This window comes from Protopterus annectens, chromosome 1.part0, assembly GCF_019279795.1.
Source record: "Protopterus annectens isolate FY-2018-M chromosome 1.part0, PAN1.0, whole genome shotgun sequence".
Taxonomy (NCBI): domain Eukaryota; kingdom Metazoa; phylum Chordata; order Ceratodontiformes; family Protopteridae; genus Protopterus; species Protopterus annectens.
Genome location: NC_056725.1, coordinates 1,391,630,724 through 1,391,653,262, shown reverse-complemented (window position 1 = coordinate 1,391,653,262; position 22,539 = coordinate 1,391,630,724). Strand labels below are relative to the sequence as shown.

Genomic DNA, 22,539 nt, shown 5'->3' with positions numbered 1-22,539 from the left:
AGTTCATAGATGGAGCTCCTTGTACAAGTTTGATTTTACTGTAGAGCACATATTGTTACCTAGCTTTCACTCTTAACATGCAGACAACAAGGACATAGATCATTCTGATTCACTTTTGTACACAAAGTTCTGCTGTTGTTGTTGTGTCTTTTTAGTATTATTCACAACTATTCACATGACATATCATTTGCTTCCATAGTGAACTCACTCATATCAGATTACCTCCATAAATCACACAATTCATATCCATCAGTGGGTTCCTTCTTGGGTTTTCTTAGGGTTGCTACAAAAGCAATTATGTGGTCTGGTTGTTTAGCAGAAAAATAAACCTCTGGAACATCTCACACACTGACACTTTGCCAATGCTGATGCAAGTTCTGAGTCTCTGTAAGTAAAGGTTTATTTAATTTCTTGGTCATAAATGTGGTTTCATCTTGAGAATTGGATGTGGGAGCCTAATAGATAAAATAGGTCCTTGCAAGTAGTCACACACAGAAATGTGCACAAACCTGGAATGTACTGGGAGGTGGGCCAGTGCTGGTCACTGTGTGTCCCTTTCCTATTTTGGTAGTAAAATTACTTATGATGCCATGTAAGTTGCCTCAGTCTACAGCCATGAGCTTCTTGCCCATATGACTAGAAACCTCGAAAGATAAATAAATGAAGAGCAACACACGTCATAATTATGATAGCTTTTTGTTATTTGTTGTATTACTATATTAGCAGACATTTCAGAAAAATGTACTGCAAAACATCCCAATGACCAACTTAAACAAAAAAAAAAAATCAAAAAGCTTTTTTATTGTATCATATTATCAAATACAGTCTTAGATATACTGCCTGGGAGATAATGTTACTTTTGTTGTTGTTCATGTACAGCTATTTATATTAACTAGCACATTTAAATGTGGAAGACCTTAGTTACTGCACACGATTAACGACACTTTGATATAAGGTACGATCATTACGTTTTTCTACATCTTAAACCTTAGATTTCATATGCTCTGGGACATGGACATATTTGTATTTAATCAAAATCAAAATACAGTTTTCCTCATCTTCGTTGTCTGCATGGAGATCTCTTTATCCCACTTAGTTGAGAACACTGTTTTTATATGTCCATTCACTATTTCATGAAGGTAAGAACCTCTAAGAGCTTTGTCTGAAAAGAAAAAAAAAATGTTAATATTTTAATTTAAGTTTTGATACATTCTGTATTTTTTATAAAAAGCATTCATTAAAAACTTTCTACCCTTATAAGTTTTTTACATGAACAGTAGACTCTGTGTGCTGTTCATTATCTATTTTTGTTTACACTTTAAGTATGTTTTGCTGATTAAGTAATCCATAAATTACAGGAAACATTCCACATGTAACATTATAGCCAGGTGCAGTAATCATGGAAAATAAAACAATTATTCATATTTCATATTTCATGAGGTAACAATGCTCATGTTAGAAAGACTAATTAGGAAGATTTACATCACAAAAGAGGTGGAGAAAACAATCTTGTGAATAGTAAAGTGTAAGAAATATAAACAAAAATCCACCCCAGTAATGTTGAATGCCAAGTGAATGCACTTCAACTAAAAAAAAAGAAAGCTGACCTAACAGGGCATACACACAAATTAAACTACTTCAGTAACAAATATTTTAGCAAAAAGATTTCATCAGAACAATCAATAACTGCATTAAACAATTTAAATACAATCACATAATATCACATGACTAAATGGAACCAATCAAATTGTTGTGTCATTCACCACTTAACAAATATTCATTGTAATTAAAATTAGAGATATACTGTATTCGCTCAAGCACAAACTGCTTGAGTACCACTAACTCACTGAAAATCATTTGAGTCAAGGAATATTCACAATGGGCAGCACGTTTTCTGATTACACAATAAATATACTATAGCCAGGGTTGCACAAACCTGGAGAAAGTATATTTGCAGAGTATATGTATTCAAGTTTTGTGCATTTGAATACATAGACCAGCATTCAACTGCGAGCAAAGACCCATGACCAGCTGACGCTTAAGTAAGTGACAACCCATTAAGTAAAATACAGCCCATTTATTCTCTTAAAAACACTTTGAAATGAATACTCACAAAAAAAATTGCATTAAAATAATCAGGACCAAAACAAGCTCGTCAAGGAAGAGCAAATCTGCCTGGTGGACAGCTGCCATTAACAAGCTTTACAATAAGAGGAAGAAATTGTTTTCTAAGAGTAAGAGGGAGCGAACCTTAAACTGGAAATACTCCCTCCTCAGCTTAAACAAGCAAATAAGATTTCTTGTGAATTCCTCCAAAGCAAACTATGAATCCAAATTAGCTTCCTCAACTAAGGACATCCATATGGCATTTTTTTAGTTATATCCTTAACCTAAAAGGAAAGGCCCAGATTTGTGCCAAACTGGTAGTTAATGATACCACATATACTGAGCCTGTGGAAATAGTTAACCTGTTGGCCAACAGGTTCTGTGAAAACTTCACTCCCCGGTCTCCACCAAACATACCCAATGACATCCCTACCACCTGTTCCCCTACCTTGTATCTCTAAAGAGCAGGTCATAAATGCTCTCTCTAAAGCCAAAAACACAGCACCGATGGGACCTGATAACATCCCAGGCTGTTTCCTACATGGGCTCCAACAAGAATTAGCAACACCATTGGGTACTCTTTTCAATCATAGTCTAAGCACCAGCTGAATGGAAAACAGCCACCATTATTCCCTTGCACAAAGGTAGTGCCTTCCACTGACCCCAGGAACTATAAACCTATTAGCCTGACTAGCCTTATCTGCAAGGCCATAGAGCGAATCATCATGGACCTTATCAAGAAGGATATCGGTAATCTCCAAACACCTGACCCTACTCAGTTTGGATTTGTCAAAGGGAGATCATGCCTGTTAAACGTGGTGGACTTCTTCGAGACAGTCACCAAGGCCCTGGATGAGGTGAAAACTGTGTATACAGCCTACCTAGACTTAGCCAAGGCTTTTAACATTATCCCTCACTCAGGCATCATTGACAAACTCACTCAGCTAGTTATAAACCCTCACTTCTTTAGATGGGTCACTAACTGGCTCACTGATGCAACACATATAGTCAAAAGAGGGGACTCCACCTCCAACAGTAGACATGTAACCAGTGGTGTTCCACAGGGATCAGTCCTGGGACCTCTACTGTTTGGAATCTATTTTTCCAAAGTACAAGCAAAAACTAAAAGTCTGTGGCTGACAAAGTTTGCTGATGACTGCAAACTGGGAGCAGTCATAGTCTCTCCAAATCATGTCAACATTCTAAAAGAGGGTTTTACACAAAAAATGATTGGTGCCAAAATCATGGCCTTAAACTCAATGCATAAAAATGTGTCATCATCCCTTTTAGTAAGAGTAATGTTCCTGCTAACTACCACATCAATAGCAACACCCTAAGTACACTGTCAGTGGTGAGAGACCTGGGCACAGAAGTTGACAGCAACCTTACCTTGGATTACTATGTCTCCACAGTGGTAAGAAGGGCATTCCATGTTGCTCATCTCATAAGTAAGGGTATTGCCTCCAGAAAAAAGAAGTTATAACCTCTTTGTACTCTTCCCTCATCAGGCCAATAACTGAGTACAATGCCCCTTTTGATATGTACCTTTCCAAGCACCTGCAGCTATTGGAGAGACCACACAGATTCCTCACAAGTAAAGTTCAAGGTCCTCAGCATCTGTCCTATGTGGATCATCTAAAATCACTGTCACTTTATTCTGTTTCATACAGACTACTCAGAGGTGATCTCTGCCTTGCATATAAGGCAATCTCTGACCCCGCTTTATTGGAAATGCTGCATATACGCAAGTCAAATTGCACACAGGTTACTTACTCTAAAGGCTTTAACCTATGTGACATTAATAGAACCTGCTGGAGGGACAGATTTGTCTCCCAGAGGTTACCACACCTTTGGAACAGACTCCCACTTCATGTCAAACAGAGCACCTTATTGGCCCTCTTCAAACGCAATCTGGACGATTGGATGGGCAACCATAAATTCACTCCAGGGGTTCCACCTGTGTCCCTCTTGGACAGGGGCAATAGGCAGTGATCATGGAAATAAGAGTAGAACTTGGCTAGGCTAGTAAGGGCCCTATAGGGCTATTAGCTTAGTAACTTCCTATGATCCTGTGATAATAAAAATCATAAAATGTGTTTCAACTTTAACACGCTTTTTATACTTAAGTAACTATTTAGTTATTGGACATGTCTTGCATCTAACCTACCCTGCCACCAATGTTCTTGTTTTTTTCTAATAAGAAATCTAGGTCACTCCCTCTTGGACTCAGCTTCTCTTGATCAATAACAAAGAATATAAACTTGTTAAAATTCACACAGTTTGACATGTGTCTCAATAATACATCTGCCTGTACTTTAGATCGGATTGCACAGTTATGTTCTTAAACTTACTTCAACAGTTTTGCTGTTATTTACCCGACATAAATAACAGTCACAGCATGTGCAAGTTGCCACATAAACAACTGCTTCAGAATTGCAGTCATGCCATACATTTCCCCTATTGATCTACTTAGGGAAAGTAATGGACACAGTTAATATACATTGTCAGCAACAGCCACAAAGATATGTACACTGGCATTCTTAAAACAATTTGTTTGAAATGCTGTTTTGCAAACAGAGCCATCAAATTGTCATCACTGATATTTGCAAAAACTGGTATTTCACCTACTTTAAAACAATCATATTTTCCATTTCTGTTTAATTATATTCTTAGTTTCAGTTGTATGAGTGCTATATTTAATAATGAAAATATGATTGTCTTCGATTGTCACTTATTTCATTTCCGCTATTAGTGGCACTACTTTGAAAACTTGAAACAGGGAGGTACTTACTACTTCTGTATTTATTTATCTCCCTGAGCATCCTGTCATACAAATCATAGCCATAGCCTCTGTCTAGGAACATATTCTTCAAATGATGCACTCCTCAAAATGCTCAGTCATTAGAAGTAAACCTAGACAAGAATGTCATTGCTTTCTTATAATATGGAATGAAACTTAGTACAGGTTAGACGGTTGTATTGGTGGCAAATGAGGGAACTGAGAAGAAGCTGAGAATTCAGATAGAAGGGAAACTAGTAGCAGAGGTTAACAGCTTCAAGTATCTGGAAGGTATGAGTGAGGAGAAGGGAAGTCCGAATGAGAAGGTCAAGGCTAGAATCAGAGGGCCAAATGGCGAGTGTCAGGTGTAGTCTATGACAGAAGAATGCCAAAAAAGCTGAAAGGTAAGGTGTATAAAACAGTGGTACGACCAGTACTACTGCATGGTACAGAAACCTGGGCAGTAAAGGCAGAGCAGTTGAGAAAGCTAGAGATGATGGAGATTAAATGCCTGAGATGGGTAGCAGAATTATACTATAGGACAGATGAAGAAATAAGGACTTCAGAGCAGAAGCCAAAGCAGTTCCAATTGTAGAGAAGATTAAAGAGAACAGATTACAGTGGTTTGGGCATGTATGCAGAAAAACAAAATACAATTTGGTGAATAAGATTTGGAACAGACTGGAAGAAGGTAAGAGGAAACAAGGGCATCCAACAAAGAGATGGCTGTATTGTGTGAGAGAAGTCCTGTGATAGGCATGACTGCAGAAAAAGGTAGGACAGTGGCACTGAACTGAGACAGATCGCAACAGTTTACATGACACCCTGACTCCATATAGAAAATGGGCTAAAAGGGGATTGATGATGATTTAGAACTATGCATTTAAGAGCGATATGCATAAACAAGCTAAAGGTCATAAATCAAAGTGGGAAGGGATGATGATGATGATGATGATGACATTGCAGGAGTTCACAAAATAATAAAGAGAGTAGGATTTGGGATGCAGGTCCTTAAAGGAATATAACAACCATACAGAATATTATATTCACAAAGCAGCAAAAAAAGTATTGTATGAACTAAGCCAGAATGGAGAAAGGAGATTTTACCAATAGTGTAACTGCAAGTAGGGGTATAGGAAATATGCAATAGGAAGCTATAATATTCTGGAGTAAAATAACAAAGGAGCCAAGTTACTGGGAACAACTACCTAGGGAGGGAAAGTTAATAGAGTGGGATGAGGCTAAGCAGAAGTTTGGACTACAGGGAACTACCTCCCTTAACAGAGATTGTTAACAGAATGGAGGCAAAAAGAAAAGGCTAGAGGCATGCCAAGATGAGACTAAATCTGGTAGATGTTTAATTGAATCTGGAACAAAAGCTGCTGTTAGAAAGGGATTGTTAGCAGGACATATAAAGTGTTGCATGATAACTGTAAGAATCGATCAGTGGGAGTTAGAAAAGATTGGGAACATAGAGTGGAAAGGCAGATTACAAAAGCAAAATGGGAGGACATCAGTATGGTTCCCAATATGCAGCAAATAGGTTTAGGATTTTTGCATGGAAGTGCTGGCATAGGCATTTGTATACCCCATACAGGCACCTGAGATTCTTTTTAGATGGATAGCAAATGCTGGAGGTGTGATATGAAAGAAGGAGATAATTGGAAACATAAATGTAATCAGATGGCAGATTTTAACAATTTCCAATTAAGCACTTTGCCAGAAAATTTAGGGAAGTAAATGGCTGTAACTAAGGAAATTATTCTTTTGGGCTGGGTTGTAAGATCTGGACTGTATATTTGCAAGAATGCTTTACAAAGTTGAATACTGTTTGCTGCCAAAAGAAATAAATAAATAATTACTACAAAATGGAAATCAGAATCTGACCCAACTTTAAGGATTAAATACTGGATATGAGATAAAATAAATGGTAAGGGGATCTTTATAAAGGGCAGGAGGATATTGCATGCATATAAATGTAATTTGTGAGAATTTTATATGCAAAATAATGTTCAGGATGAGGAGTGAGGTTTAAGAGAAGGATGAAATTGAGCAGTTTATGTAATGTAGTAAAAACTGTTAAAAGACGTACACTGTATAAAAGTAGCCATAAAAATGTTACTCTGGTTTTATTTCTTTTCTGTTAATACATGTGTGCTTATGACATAATTTAAAATGTGATGGCTGATTTCTTAAAGGTTCTAAAAACAAAGGCCTGTGTAATCAGAGCTATGGATTTCTCAGCAATAAGTTATGGCTGTGGGAGTTGGACTACAAGTTTGGTTGTCTGCTTGAAAAACAATGTTCTTGAACTGTAACGCTGGAGAAAATTTTTGAGAACACCACAGACTGCAAAAAGATCAACTCAGTCAATACTTATGGAAATCATCCCAGACAGTTCACCAAAAGGTCTGACAGTAAAACTAAAAATATTATGGCCACAAAATTCAAAGACAAGATGCCCAGAGAAGACAATGATTCTGAGAAAGAATGAAGGGAAAAGAAGAGACTCTAGGATGGAAAAGCAGCATTACTGAAGTAATGATATGAATTTGCAAGAACTTTAAGAAGCAGGTAGTGATGAATAGATCAGGTGTGCAAAAATCTGTAAGGTGTCACAAAGAGATGGAGTTGAATAAACAATAAGAAATATTCTTGTGGCAAAGATGAAATGAGGGGCATTTCTCCACATTTCATTCCTCTAATATATTGGATTGGTCAGCATTCACCAGACACGAATGTAATGCTCATGTCTGTGAATGTCTCTTCTTCTTTCTAGAATGCTCTGTCCAGGCTTTGGTCTGTAAATGTGATGGCTATCGATATACATTGCTGCATTGGTTTCACATCTTGTGCTTTTCATTATGAAAAACAGTGCTTGTATCAAACATCTGGTATAGGATCCATAGTATTTAACAAAAGAAAGGGTAAAGCTTGACTTAAACATGCTGGCCTTAATGTGAAACTACCAGATTTTAAACCTTTGCCCCCATTATGTTATCTGAAAAAGGGTGGTAGAAAACAGCAGAGATTGATATGTAGGGATTCAGGAGAGTGGACTTCATAGGAATCATATCCACTGGGCATGTGAACATTCAAATTTGAGTTTATTTTTCTTCCTTTACATTTCCCTTGAAATCGCAAAAAAATTACAGCACTGTTTTTAACAGTCCAGTTTACATTGTAGTCTACAGTGCAAAATAGTGGTCTATCCCCTGCTAAAAGTGAGCTAACATTCTACTAGGTCTTGTCAATAAGTAGCCACCTGTAACACGGCATTATCCATCATGATGCTCAGTATAGACTCATACAACTTGGATGTGTTACCAGCGGCTGTGAGGTCTTTACTGTGACTGATAAGTATTGTTGGGATGTTCAATGACAGACTTACCCAATGAACGTCACTGTCCATCTTTTAAAGTTATAACAAGACAAGTTACATGCTTTTTTATTTTTCACCAAAGCTAAAACTGTACTATATAATATAAAGTAGTTAATGATTATTTACACAGAAAATAAACAATTAACTTTACTGCTATACAAGCATGTTATTGATCTGATACATACTATATTTCAGGTCTAGGGGGACTCTGCTACAATTATACAAAACTGCCCATACATCTGTGAATTTTTTGTCATTCTCCTGTATCTGTGTGTTCTGAATAGGCTACTAGTATTCAATGCAACTTATGTTTTAACTCATTCAGGAGTCATTATTGTTGTCCTGAATGTGTAAAGACAAATTTTGCTGCATGACTCTGTTTGCTTGTTTTTCTCTTTGTGTTTGTTTTTGTTTGTTTGTTTGTTAACTTTGTAAATAGGCTGGTCCATTGACTCTTTTCACCCATGACAAAGGCCAGAGAACACAAACAGTACATAAACATATTAATTAACATAGTTAGCATGACAAACAGACTTGGTGGAAAATGACACTTTGGCAAGATACAAATTTATATTATGATTTGATTTGAGACCAATGCCATCCTGATCACACATTTGAAATCTGACCCATTAATAAAATACCAAATCTGAATACATACCTCTCAACTTCTTTGCTCAAGAATTCTGGAAAAAATAATAGGGCAGTTCCAAAATTAAGGACATATTTATAATATTATTCAAATTCACTTTAAAATGTTAATAGCACAACAGAGTTGCATCAGTGTGCCTTTTTCTGAAGAATAACTAAAAAAACTTTAATGTCTGTCATTGCTGACAGATTGCAACATTATTTTGCCAGAAAATCCAACATTTTATAAAAAGCAGCATTAAAATATAAGCCAAAATCAGTGACATTCTGCAAAATTCTGAACAGTTGAACGGTATGTCTGAATATCTCATACATAAACTAATCTGAATGGTTTAATTATTATTTGATCAGAGAAAAACAAAGAACAATCACAATAGAAGTGTCAAATATCAATATGTAAGGTTATTGGAATGACTCTTAGACTTACTGCCAGGATAACACATTTGCAAACTAAACTGTTAGCCTAACATTAGCCTAACAATACATCTTTAACAAGTGACAGCTATACAAGCTAACTAATAAAATTCTTTACATCCACTGGGGGAGGTTTCCAGACTGCTGATGTGATCTTAGAATATTTGTTCACATGATTCATTTAAATGTGGTCTCATAAGGGTCAGGAATTCCTGGCCATGTGATCGGAGTGGATAGGCAAATGTTTTAATTTGAAACTGTCTACCTAGGTGCAGGTAGTAATCATTATTCATAAGTTTGAATGTACTAATGGACAGATGCAGCTCTTAAATGTTTTATCCCATGCATGTCCCCAGTTATTTCCATTAGGAGTAATATATAATTATCAACCATGGGATGGGTAAGGCCAATCTAAAACCAAATGGGAGAGGTCATTTTGAGCACAAAAAGGAAAGTGGCTCAGCTTAAAATGGCCCATAAATGCAGCTGGCCTTGTACTTATGAACCTATGAAGATAAGGGATGCTAATAATAGGATTTCCCTTAATAGTGGATGGCAACAATGTTGCCTTTTCAAGTGACAGACACTGATGTTAATTTTGGATTGCGAGTGCAATAAAAAACATATTATATCCACGGTCATTGAAATAGATCAGTGCTGTATGTCATGCTGAGGCCAACAGTTGGTAGGTATAGTCAAACAAATTAACCCGAATAGCGTTCAGTGGCGGCTGGTGACTTCAAATCAAAGGGGGGCTGCAGGAGACAGCTGAATGGGTGGGATCAACAGGAAGGGGTGTGGCCAACCAGATAAGGGTGGAACTATGCTCAAAACCACAAAAACTGGGGTTTTAATTATATACACTGCCCTGGGTGCCAAACCGTCATTATGAGAGTCCAATCAAGACAAAATGAAGTGGAGAAAAAAATATTGCAATGCATTGGCTACATCATGACAGCTTGCTTAATATCTAGATGGAAACAAAAAGGTTGTGAGGTATGAAAAAATAAATTACTTTTTAAATACATTACTGCAATACCAGTCAAAATCAAGTATAAAAAACAAGCAGCACTCAACTCAAACCACTCCACTTCTTGCACTGAGTTCTAATCATAATTTATATTCAGCTTTATAAAAGTACTAACATGCAGCCAACAACATGCATTTTCTGAATAATAAGAAGCATAAATCAACAGTATAAAAATATGACAGAACATTCTGCAAAACCAAGGACAGATGAAGAGCCACTGTACTTGTGCCTACCTTGGATGAGGGGATACTCTGTCTATACACTTACACTGCCTAACTGCTCCTTGCCTTGCTTGGACACATCCAAAGTCACTACATGGGGGAGTGGGGTACAACAAGTATGTCACAATTTGAAATGTCTCTGACTGACTGTGATGGCCCTGACACATCTGTCATACTCTCAACTTCAGAGCAAGAAATCTGGACAAAGCCATACATAGAAGTGGAATAAAGGCCCAAAAATAAGGACCATTTTTTAAATATTGCTCTTACAAACTTAGAAGGTTAATAAAATAGTAGGTCTTGCATTAGTATGAGTTTTCTGAAGGGTATGAAATCTGAAACTCAAATGTCTGTCATTATTTTCTAACTTCAATCTTTAATGATTTGCCACTAACTTGCCAGAAAACCACAATTTTATGAAAAACAAACCAAAGATGTGATGCGAAAATCTGTTTTTTGTGTCTGTGTGTCTAGTGTGTACAGATGTAGATAAAGGAATATATGCCTTTCTAAAGAATCAGTCATAGGCAATAAAGTAAACATTAACAGTTTCAGAATGCCATGGGTTGCAGAGAGACACAAGTGTCTTTCAAAGTGTATGCTACCAAAAACTCTAAGACAACATATTAAAACATTATTGATTACATAAAATAAGTTATCAAATAAATGTTTGACTTAAAAAGTCATTACAAGAGAAACTGCTATGTCACACACATAGGATAAATTGGACAGTGAGTGAAGTTACTACTGAGTGTTACTGTTAGGGATTTTACAGTACTTCAATGGAGCTGGCTAAACTTCACAGCAATTGTTACAACTAAAGCTTGATAAAACCATGTACAAAGCATATGCTTCTTTTAATTAAAAAGCACAGTTTACTTCATCTCTAAAAACTTTTATTATGATATTGTGTGGCTGGGCAGTTACCTTACAAATATCAGCCTGCATAGCAGATTACACTGTGCACTTTAATGTTGTCAGTGTGTCGTTACTGCAGTCCTAAAACATATGTTGCAGTTTCTCACAGTCAGCTAAAGTATGCATCAAAAAACAAATGCATGTGGCCTGTAATAGGACAGTAAACCATGCATTCATGAATAAAAGTATAAATGTTTAGTTAACATTGTCTTTCCTGCCTTTTGTATGCGACTCCAATACACAAAAAGGCAGCAAATCCATTTTGATGGTTCTGATGGTATGTCGGTAATGAGCAAAAAAAGGGGAAAACAATCACAAGCCTGACATAGAGCATAAGAATTTGTGAACTCTTCAGACAAAGCTCGTCTTCTATTAAATTACACTGTATACTCATCCATCTCTGCAGTCATTTGATGGCAGGTAAAATGGATGTTGTCACTGGGTATAAAATAAACATTTTTTCTAAGAATATATCTGTCACGGACAAGGAGTCGTATACATTCGTTACCTGTCCAAAACATATCACTGCCTACAGCAGAAAGATTAAAGGTAGTTGTCTTTCTTGGTTTACCAAACCCTTGAGAAAATCCATAAAGCAGATAAATAAAGCATAGAAAGATACAAAAGAAAACAGCAGTACTAATTGTTAAAGTTCTCTGTTTTCAGCAAATTAAATTCTCTGCATGTGTTGAAACTAAACCACCAAGGCAGAATACTATAGGAAATTTCAAATCATGCACCAAGGCAACCTCACACAATCTGGACAGACATTAATATAACCAAAAAACTCTCTCAAACTAGAATCCATATCCTAATTACTAGCATTAAAGACTCCCCAAGATCCCCTCATTGTGTTCGGCTCACATCCTCCTTTATTCTTTCTAACTCAGATAAACCTACTCTCCCTCTTCCTATAGCTCGACTACCTTCCTTTTTACTTTCAAAAGTAGGCTTCCAAGAAAACTGAGGAACATTCATAACACATGGACTATAAATTCAACCCTTATGTTCACTGTTTCCATCCAAATATACTTAATCATGGAACCTCTATTCTCTGTAAGCTTCTTGAATGCATTTTAGCTTAGCTTTTTCTACCACAGTAGTTTCCCACCACAGTAGTTTCCCAAGTTTTAAATGTGCTTTAATCACACTTATGACCAACATCTCTTCAGCTAAATCCTTAGATTGAGCTCAGTCTGTCATTTCTGAGTGTTAATCAAGCACTGATTTTGATATCCTTTTAATTAACTATTCTTCTGCAAGGGTCTTGCCATTCTGGAAGATTGTACTTATTAGGTCATGCAAATATGTTACCTGAACTTAGTTACTTAATAAAGGACAAACAAAACTATGTAAAGACCTGTAACTGTTAGTAGATAGCTGATGGTAAGATAAGGCCAGTTAAACCTGTTTATTCAGGGCCAGGTATACAGTAGAATCTGTCTGCTGTTGCCTATCAGCTTATGCCATTCACCAGTGCAGAGACATATGAAACAGGATCTAAAATAAATGCATGCACTCAACATGCTATGCTACTGACATTTAATCTAAATGTAACAGCATGAATTGTTACCTGTGAAAAGATAATAATATTATGCTATAGTAATAGCTAAACAGAACACCAACACACACACACACACACACACACACACACACACACACACACACACACACACACACACACACACACACACACACCTCTCTTCAGTGACCTCCTACCAGCCCATGTAATCCAGCGATCTCTTATCAGCCAGCCCAAGTAATCCAGCAATCAGCGACCTCCTACCAGCCAGCCTAGGTAATCCATCGAACGAATACACCCGCCCGGTATTAAAATCCAGCGATCAGCTCCTTCAGCGACCTCCTACCAGCCCAAGTAATCCACCGAACGAAATCCAGCGATCAGCGACCCCTGCAACCGAATGAACATATGAAGCAATCCACACACACCCTTTGCTCCTTCACCTACCAGCCCAGGGACCGAAGCAACCTGTTTCCGTCCATGAAGCCCGCGCACCATGCACTGAAAATCTCACAAGTCCCGCGAGAGCAGCTCAGTCCTCTCATTGGTTCTGAGTCTTCTGACTGCGGCTGAAGCAGTCCGGTGCTCCTCTGTGCGGTGCGGTCATCACCGCACAGAATCCTGGTATCTCACAGCAATGATTGCTGGGTACCTGTTTGTCTCTATCCGGACTGCTGGTAAGGCAGTCTGGAGGAGGGGATCAGGGCTCGTGAATTTTTTGTTTTACAGATTTTTTGGGGGGTTTTTTTTAGGTGGGAGGGCTGCACTCCGGCAGTCCGATAGGACGAGTCGCCCCTGATAGCGTTCTAGCTTCAAATGGTAAGAAAACTGCAAAGTTTATAGCAAAGTATAAGACTGGATAGAAACTTGTCAAAACATGTCTCAGTGTAAGGTTTAGAGAAAAGGAATGGAGCAAGCTAAACCCAGAAATATTTATGTTCTTGCATCTACACAATGGGAAAATTGACCAGGTTACCAATCTCAGTTTTAGAGAATGTCAGTTTTTGCAGAGTCTCAAAGGTCCATACATGTTTGTTTTAAATTTACTTTAAATTTTTCTGAGTGTGTGTGTTTTTTTAGGTTCTTCCTTTAGTTTGTTTTATTTATTGAAGTATCACTTAAGACATAGGCAAACATTTATTTATATAAAAGAAAACAAACCATATTAACATGTTCCCAGTTATATACCTTGTGCATCTCAAATGTTCCTTTCTTATAACTTTCATCAGTCCAACAGTACATAAGTTGCTTGCTTCCTTGCCTTCCATTAAAGTTCACCTCTACTCCTCCTGAAAATTATTCTGCATGTATTATTCCCACTTTTCATTTATGTCTATGTAGTTAGCTCCTACCCTTTTCTAAAGATCCAACTTTCGGTTCTTTTATCTCTCGTACAATAGTCAGTACTTCAGATACAACTGGTTCACACTTTATTCCCATTTTCTAGTAATAGTTTTTTTTTTAACAGCCAAAAGAATTAAACTTAACAAGGCCTAACTATGTCTAGGCAATTCAGATCACGTGTTCCAGCTGAAAAGAATAACTTCCTTAGTTACACCCATTCGCTCACCCAGTATTTCTGACAGAGTACTCTCTAAGAAATTTTTGAAGTCTGCCAACACATTACACTCCAAAAAACATATGTTCCCAGTTACCTCTTTCTTCACCATCACTCCTCCAACATTTGCCATCTACCTGAAGAAAAAAATCTTTGGAGTCTACTTGTGGTACAACATACCTATGCAAACACTTCCAAACAAAAATCCTAAATCTTCTAGACTTTCTTGCATGCTCAGCAGCCATACATATGTCCTCACATTGTTCCCTGATAAAATGCTTATCCAATCTCTCTTCTCAATCTTTTCTAACCTCCTCTGATTGAATCCTATAGTCATTGTGCAATATCTTATATGCCCACTAATTATCCCTTTGTAACAGCAGCTTCTTTTCTTACTGAAATCTTACCCCTTTCTCTTTGCCTATACTCTATCTCTGGTAGGTAAGGCAGTCTCGAGCCTGCAGTCCAAATGTCTCCTTGGCCTCTTCCCATTCTATTACCTTTCTCCCTCTAGTTATTTTCTCCCAGTACCTTGGTTCTTTTGCCAGTTTTCTCCAGTGAATTCCAGCCCCCTCTTGCCTGTTCTCTGTACCCCTAATTGCACTCATCACTACTGGCAAAATCTCCTTTCTTCATTCTCATGCTGGCTTAGTTCTCAGAATATTTTCTGCTAATTTAAGACTATAATATTTTCCATAGCTGCTGTCCTCCTTAAAGATATGCATCCAAAATCAAACTCTTTCCTTATTTCTTGAATTTCCCTGTTTCGTCATCATCCTTTTCCACTTTGAATTAAAGCTTTCTGCTTGTGTTATGTATATGAGTCTTAATTCTGTAGCTCTAAAATACCTATTCAAATCAGGTAATCATAAACCACCTTGTTCTGTTGGAAGGATCAACTTATCTCACTTGACCCTTGCCCTCTTCCCCTTCCAGGAAAAAAAAATTCAACTCTTGATTAATTATTGTCCACAACTTCCCCTCTGGTTGATAAAAATATGCCTGACCTGTATATAAAATTAAAAGGACTAAAACATTTTCACTGCTTATATTTTGATGTCCTTATCCATAAACAAGAGCTTCCAGTTTCTCAGTTTTTGTATTATCTTTTGTTTATTCTCTTCCCACATATCCTTAGCTGCAAGAACAGAAGCTGTTTTAATCCATACCCCTAAATACTTTATTTTATTGTGTTTCCATAAATATCAATATCACTAAACCAATCCATGTATAGGTACATCATTTGTAGCTATAGCCTTTGTTTTATTTTCATTAATTGTATATTCCAAAAAGACTTGAAACTGTTTCAAAATGTTCCACAACACTGTAATGTCTTTTTAGGTTTTATCACTTACAAAATAATATCATCTGCAAATAAAAACAGCTTTTCTTGATTACCATACCAATTATATCCCTAAATTTCTGAGTCCATTATTTTCCTTGCCAATGGGCTCCAAATATAAATAGCAAATGGAAGAAAGGACACCCCTGTCTGGTTCCTCTGTTCAGACCCAACTTATCACAGAAGAACTCTCACAGTTTCATTTTTGCCTTGACTCCTTCATATATCTTCCTAATTAACCTTACTGTTGTATAATGCAATGCAAATGTTTCCATTGCCATACTCATAAAATTACAGCTTACTCTGTTGTATGCTTTTAATGCATCAAAACCCACCAACAACAGCTAAATTTCCTTACATTCTGTTTCCCGCTGGATCATCATTGTTCTCTTAATGTTACTGTTAACATATTTTGACACTACTACTTGAAATGGCTGCTAAAGTTTCTTTGTAGATTTATTTGTATAGCTGATGAGTTTTTTAGATGATTTCATAAGAACTAGATCCTCAGCATCTGTAGTTAACTACCCGCATTTGTGGAAGATCAAATGGTGGATCACTACAGGAAGGATAGGTTCCAAGACAGATATTTGTTAGTTAGAATTAGTTCTAAAATGACTTAGTCGAAGTTGCATGGTTTAGTTACACCTTTGAAGGTATATTATGTAGGGTCTACCTGATATTATTGAATTCTTACTTACCTGAAAATTACATTTACAAGACGACTTCACCAAAAACATATTTTAATGAACATCCAGAATACCAAAGTTGTACTCTGGGAAAGTAGCCACTTGGCCACCATGGTGAACTTTGCTCTTTTCCCCACTACAGTGCAATCTCAGAGTTTGGTATATTTAGTTAGGGGATGTGGGTGGTGCAGCCCCCACATGGGGAGGTGTGAGGGCAAAGACCCCCACTTGGGTGGGTTTGATTTGCTTTGATTAGTTTTTTTTTTCCATGGTGGCCAAGTGCTTAGTTTCCCAGAGTACAGCTTTGGTGTTCCAGGTGTTTGTTAAAATATGTTTTTGACAAAGTCGTCTTGTGAATGTAATTTTTGGGTAAGTGAGAATTCAATAATACAAAGTAGATCCATCATGTGAAGTGGCTGTTAAACCATTTAAACATGTCATCATCTCAAAGCACCCTAGGCAAATCATTTTTTTACATTTCCCCCAAAATAGTGAGAGGTCCTCCACTTCAAAAGCTTTTTTCATATAAAAAAAAATAGTTCCTTTACCACAGAATATGGTATTGTGACAGGAACACTTTGCAATTGCATATAGTTACCATCATTTTGTAAACCTCTCTGAAACCATGTTGGCTTTCTGATAACTTTCTCATATGGCCCTGCTATAACTTTGTATTTTGGCACTTTATAAGTTTGTGTCAGCCTGTTAGAACAGCATAGAATATCTGTGCAGCTATTTAACTAATAACCACAGTTGCAGGATGATGATATTGCCATGACTGCTGTCAATTTCCATAGTCTCTTCTCTCTGCAATTTCTAAAGTCTGTTGAGATGTCTATTGCAGTAATATTTGTCTTTTGATTTTTTTTAACTTTATTTTAGCATCCTTTTTTATCTTGAGCTGATTCCTAGGAAGTAGTAATGTAGCGGAATTTGACAAATTGCAAGTAATTTTCTTTCCATTTGGAGTAGCTCAGCTAGTGAGACAAACAATTGTAGAGCTATAGTTCTGTATCGGTTATTCCATGACTGGGCAGTTCTTCTCACCTAGCAATCTGAATGTGGGTATTGAGGTCTTCTAGCTACAAGCTTAAACCTCAGCTATTACTCAAGTCTTTTAAATTCCATGCTCTTAAATTGTAAGCCATAGCAAAGAAAACAAATTGAGAAAACTGACTGAAGGTCCACAGAGTACAAAAAAATCTTTAGCGAACAAACCAATGTAGACCACCACAATCCTTCGATAAAACACTAATTTAATATGACAAGGCAAAATTCAACAAGCAAAACTGCTTGTTGAATTTTGCCTTGTCATATTAAATTAGTGTTTTATCGAAGGATTGTGGTGGTCTACATTGGTTTGTTCGCTAAAAATTGTAAGCCATAGTATGATATGACTACAGATATACCTTGTATTGTTAAGACAGACTTAAATGTACTTGCCCATACTGAGGCTTGTGCTATCTGTCAATTTGATCACTTTGGTGTATTATACATAATAATCTTCACATATTAAGTATAGGATTTCTCTTAACCAAAAGAAATTTGTAACTATGAGATTCCAGGGAGTATGTAAGGTAACATTACTTCTGTGAGTTGATGTTATGGATCATATTATACACATTACAGTTTTGTAGTACTTACTCTACTGTGCTGATATTCTTGGCCCATATATTATATCTCTTGTTCTTCCCTCACTGCTTTAGGATGTAACTCATGCAGTCTCTCAAGCCTCTTTTCTCTTAGGTAGTTTAATATGATAAACTAATCTGTGAATTTTAAATTTAAGTAAGACTTGATTGTCTTGTAACAAGTGATTTTTCTTTTGATCAACCTTTCATTGTCACTTCTTTCAGTAACTATATTTATGTATTAGTGTCCATACAAGCCTGTAATTCTTGCACATTTAGTTCTGTCAGAAGCACCCAAAGAATATCTAGTTCTTCTAGTAACTCCTCATTCTGTTCTGGTGAATATGCTCTGCTCAACATTTCTGCTATTTATAATTTCTTGACTCATCTGTAGTTCACTTTCTGGATATACTTCTGCAGATTAAGCAACATCTTCTTTAACCTTGGGTGTGCCGTGCACAAAAACTGTCTTAATACACTTTGGGTTCATGCTCTGCTTCTATACATAGTTCTTTGCAATATAAATGCACTTAAGTCATCATATCTGAAAATTATAGGTAGCATTTATTTCTCTATCTGAGTATATAGCTTTTGAGTATCTGCAAATATTCTTGACTCATGGGCAACTGGTCTATTTTCTTGTAGGATAACAGTTCGTATAGCAATCTGACTTTCATCTGTTTAACACAAATGGCTGACATATCACCGACTACACCTAATTTGCAATCATCTGTGAACTTGGTCAGCAGAGGTTTTTGACGTTAGCCTTAACTTCAAAGAACTTAGATGCCAAACAAGACTAGCCTCAGCATTCAGGCCTGAGACACTCCATTAGTGACCAGCCTTTTCATTGAGGTATATTCCCCTAGTCTAACTTTTTGGGTCCTGGCTGTAAGCCATTTGACTATTCAGAGCTTGATGTAGGGGGTTTATACCCGATTTATTGAGCTTTTCTACAATGCCCATATAGGGTTTTGTGTCAAATGCTTTGCCCAGGTGGAGATAGTCAGCATGCACCATTTTGCCATAGTCCATAGTTTGGTGATCTTCCTGAAGAAGTCCTCCAAGTTAAGTAGGCATGATCTGTCCTTGATGAATTTGAACTGATTTGGATCCAGTGTTTGAAGGCTTCTTATGTCTTCACTTTAACTGGCCCATGATTATTCTTTCCATAGCTTTAGATACTAGACTAGTCAGGCTTATGGGTCAATAGTTCTCTGGGTCTGTGGATGACCAACACTTGTGCAGCAGAATAACCATTGCAATCGTTCCTTCACTGAACATGAGGCCTGTTTGGATGCTGTGGTTGAGTGATTCTAGTGGGCCTAATAGCTCATGTTTCATGCAGTTAAGGAGGTATTCTGAAATATTATTGGGGTCCTTCAATGCAGTGGTCTTGGCACTGGAGAGTGCCTTGAGGACCTGCTGCCTAGAAATAGTTGGTGAAGTATGGTTGTGAGCATTTTCTGAGGGGCATAGGGGGTAAAAACTAGAGATAAATTTGTGGTCATAAGATTTGTTATATATCCCAGCACAGTATAGGTGTCACCATTTATAATTAATTCAGTCCATTCTTTAATATTGCTTTTGAGGTTGTGGACATAGGTAAAGAAAGCTTTGTAATTGTCTTTGGTCTGAGAGACTATTTTTACCTCAAGTTTGGCTTTGCTAGACTTGATTAGCCCCGAGTGGCTTGTTAAGATTGATGAGGGAGTGATTACCTTGTTGGGCATTGCTCCTTCTGATTTTGTCATAATTTTCTTCCTTTTTGTTATACAATCTATTGATGTTGGAGTAGATTGCTCCAAGGTGACTTGGTTTTTGCATTCATCCTGTGCTTTTTGCGGATATGTACAGCTGTCTCTTTACAGCTGTTAATATGATTACACAGGGATTCCATAAATTACTCTACATCGGCAGCAGTGTTCTCAGGCCTCTAGCAGCTTTCTAAGAGGTATAATTTTCTCAGACATATTAATTGTAAATTTGTAAGAAGCTATATCATTCCCAGAAATATCATTAATGCCTATTTATCCATTTTCTTTGGCATTTGTACAATTACTCTTTCTGTAATTATGTTTGTAGGCCCTCTGATGTCAGAATATTCCAGAAGTATCACTCTTATTTCACACTTAAAATTTTAAATTGCACTTTCTTAGTAAACTCATTTGCTATACGAGTCTCTTTTCATGTACAATATCACCACCAATTATGTTTACAACAACACTTTTTAATTGCTCTCTGAAATAGCTCTGACACTGAACAGATACCATGCAGATGTTTCTAGAATCTATATCTTCCCAAAGACAGAAACATACACAAATTGTGACTTTCTTCATCTAGCATTATCTGAAAGAATCATTGGTTTGCAGATAATTCTGTAAAAAAACTTATTTGGCAAACTGAAGATTATTTCCTCAATTATAAACAATGTGAAGATTATTTCCTCAATCATAAACAATAGATACTACTCTCTCATAACCATTTTATTCAATGGTAATCAATCTGGATCGTGTACTCCCTCATAATAATGACTTCACTATTCACCCATTCTAATGGCAGAGTCTGCTTCTTAATGCACCCCAAACTTTCTATTCACTGCAGTCCTTCCTCCATACTACTCTCAAGAGCTTCTGCTACTTTCCTTGAATCATGTGCCACTGACATACTGATTATGATCTTCTTCTGCCATGATAAATTACCACAGCCACAATATATTATTGGGGTGACTCTGTAAATTATTCGAATGACTGTAACTATGCCAACATTTGGACACACATCATCTCTGCACTTGAGCATTATAGACAGAATTAGCAATGCCCACATTTTAAAATGTAGAACAGTACACCATGTAACATGAATTATATTCCTAATCTACTGCTGCTATTTGAAATAGGATCTTTTACTTTTTATTTTAACATTCTAATAGTGATTCATCTAATAACGTTGTTTGGTGTCTCCTGGACATGGCAGTAATGTACACAATTTCTTATGTTCAATGCCTTTCATCCCCAAAGTTTTAAAAACTTTTTCTAACAAACTTTATGCTCAGCACCTTTGCCTAGCTTAAATTCAACATTTTAATTCAGAACTTCTCTTGTCAACAATCATGTTGACTCTGGCTGTACTAAGGGTACTTAGTCAATAACCCAAAGCACATTTTTAAGTTAGAACACAGATTGGAATATTTATATAAATATTACTAGGTACCCTTTTTAACAGCCAAAACATGTTCATTGATCAACTGCTAGAGCTTTTGACTTTTTTTGTTGCCAAATAGAAGGCCTCCCAGCCAACAAATAGGGCAAAATAAACATCCTAGAATACAATTTACAATTATAAAACCTTTTTGGTAACAGTCCTGCTCGTGTATATACACATACTGAAAGATCTTTGCGAATGAACAAACATTTAGAAAAATGTAGGTGCCTGCATGGTTCAGTATTATTACATCAGTGTTATTATCATGTTCCATAGACCTTATATTGTAACTTTTGTGTGTACAGAAATAGGCTTAGATTTCAAAATCTGATGGAGAGCTGCATTTTAATTATTATTATTTTGTTACTTTCCCCTGAATCAACACTAAGGAAGAACAATATTTTGTATGCAGTAGTTTTTATTTTGTCTTCAGTATGATTAACTTCTACATTTTCTTTTAATATAGGTCCAAATTTCAGTTTACTCTGTTTTCATCTCACTGCAAATGTCTATAATCATTTGTTTTGCATACTCTTTTCTACAAGCATTTATATTAATAAGTATAATACTGAAGTAAAAATGACATTATCTGATATTAATCTGGAAAACGTTATAGCCTGAACCCTGATAATATTTCCTTTAATATATATCTAGCATGCATGAGTTTGTATGCAATTTGTTAAAAAAACATTATCAAATGCCTAATACCTTTAAAGTACAAAAAAAAATCAGTTGCTATGCTAATAACTTATAAAAATTTAGTCAGTGCCTGTTCATTTCCTATCCATGTGAAAAATACACCATCAATAAATCTCATGTGTGCATTCTAATGTTGTAAGTATTTAGTTTCATAGCAAAAAATGTGCTTCCATTGAGCTAGCACTAAACTGGCTGAAGAAAAGCCCATGAAAGCTTTCACTGCCGTGTCAGGTAGTTGTTACTCTTTTACATAAAGAATAAATTATTGTATAATACATTGTCCAAAAATGACATGTCAGTTACACTTTCCTGGTACTCACATTACTTTTAGAGTTTAAGAAGGCATGTACATATTCTACACTTCTGTCATAGGGAACAGATATATACACTGAAGTGACA

General features: G+C 36.5%; 1 protein-coding gene across 1 annotated transcript in view; it reads right to left on the bottom strand.

Moving 5' to 3' along the window:
• Nucleotides 1-782: 782 nt before the first annotated feature.
• Nucleotides 783-22,539, bottom strand: part of GJA10 (gap junction protein alpha 10) — a 137,756-nt gene continuing 115,999 nt past the window's right edge. Inside the window, exon 3 of the mRNA XM_044067178.1 lies at nucleotides 783-1,162. The gene's annotated coding sequence lies outside the window, so the exon portion shown is untranslated. The remainder of the gene's footprint in view (nucleotides 1,163-22,539) is intronic.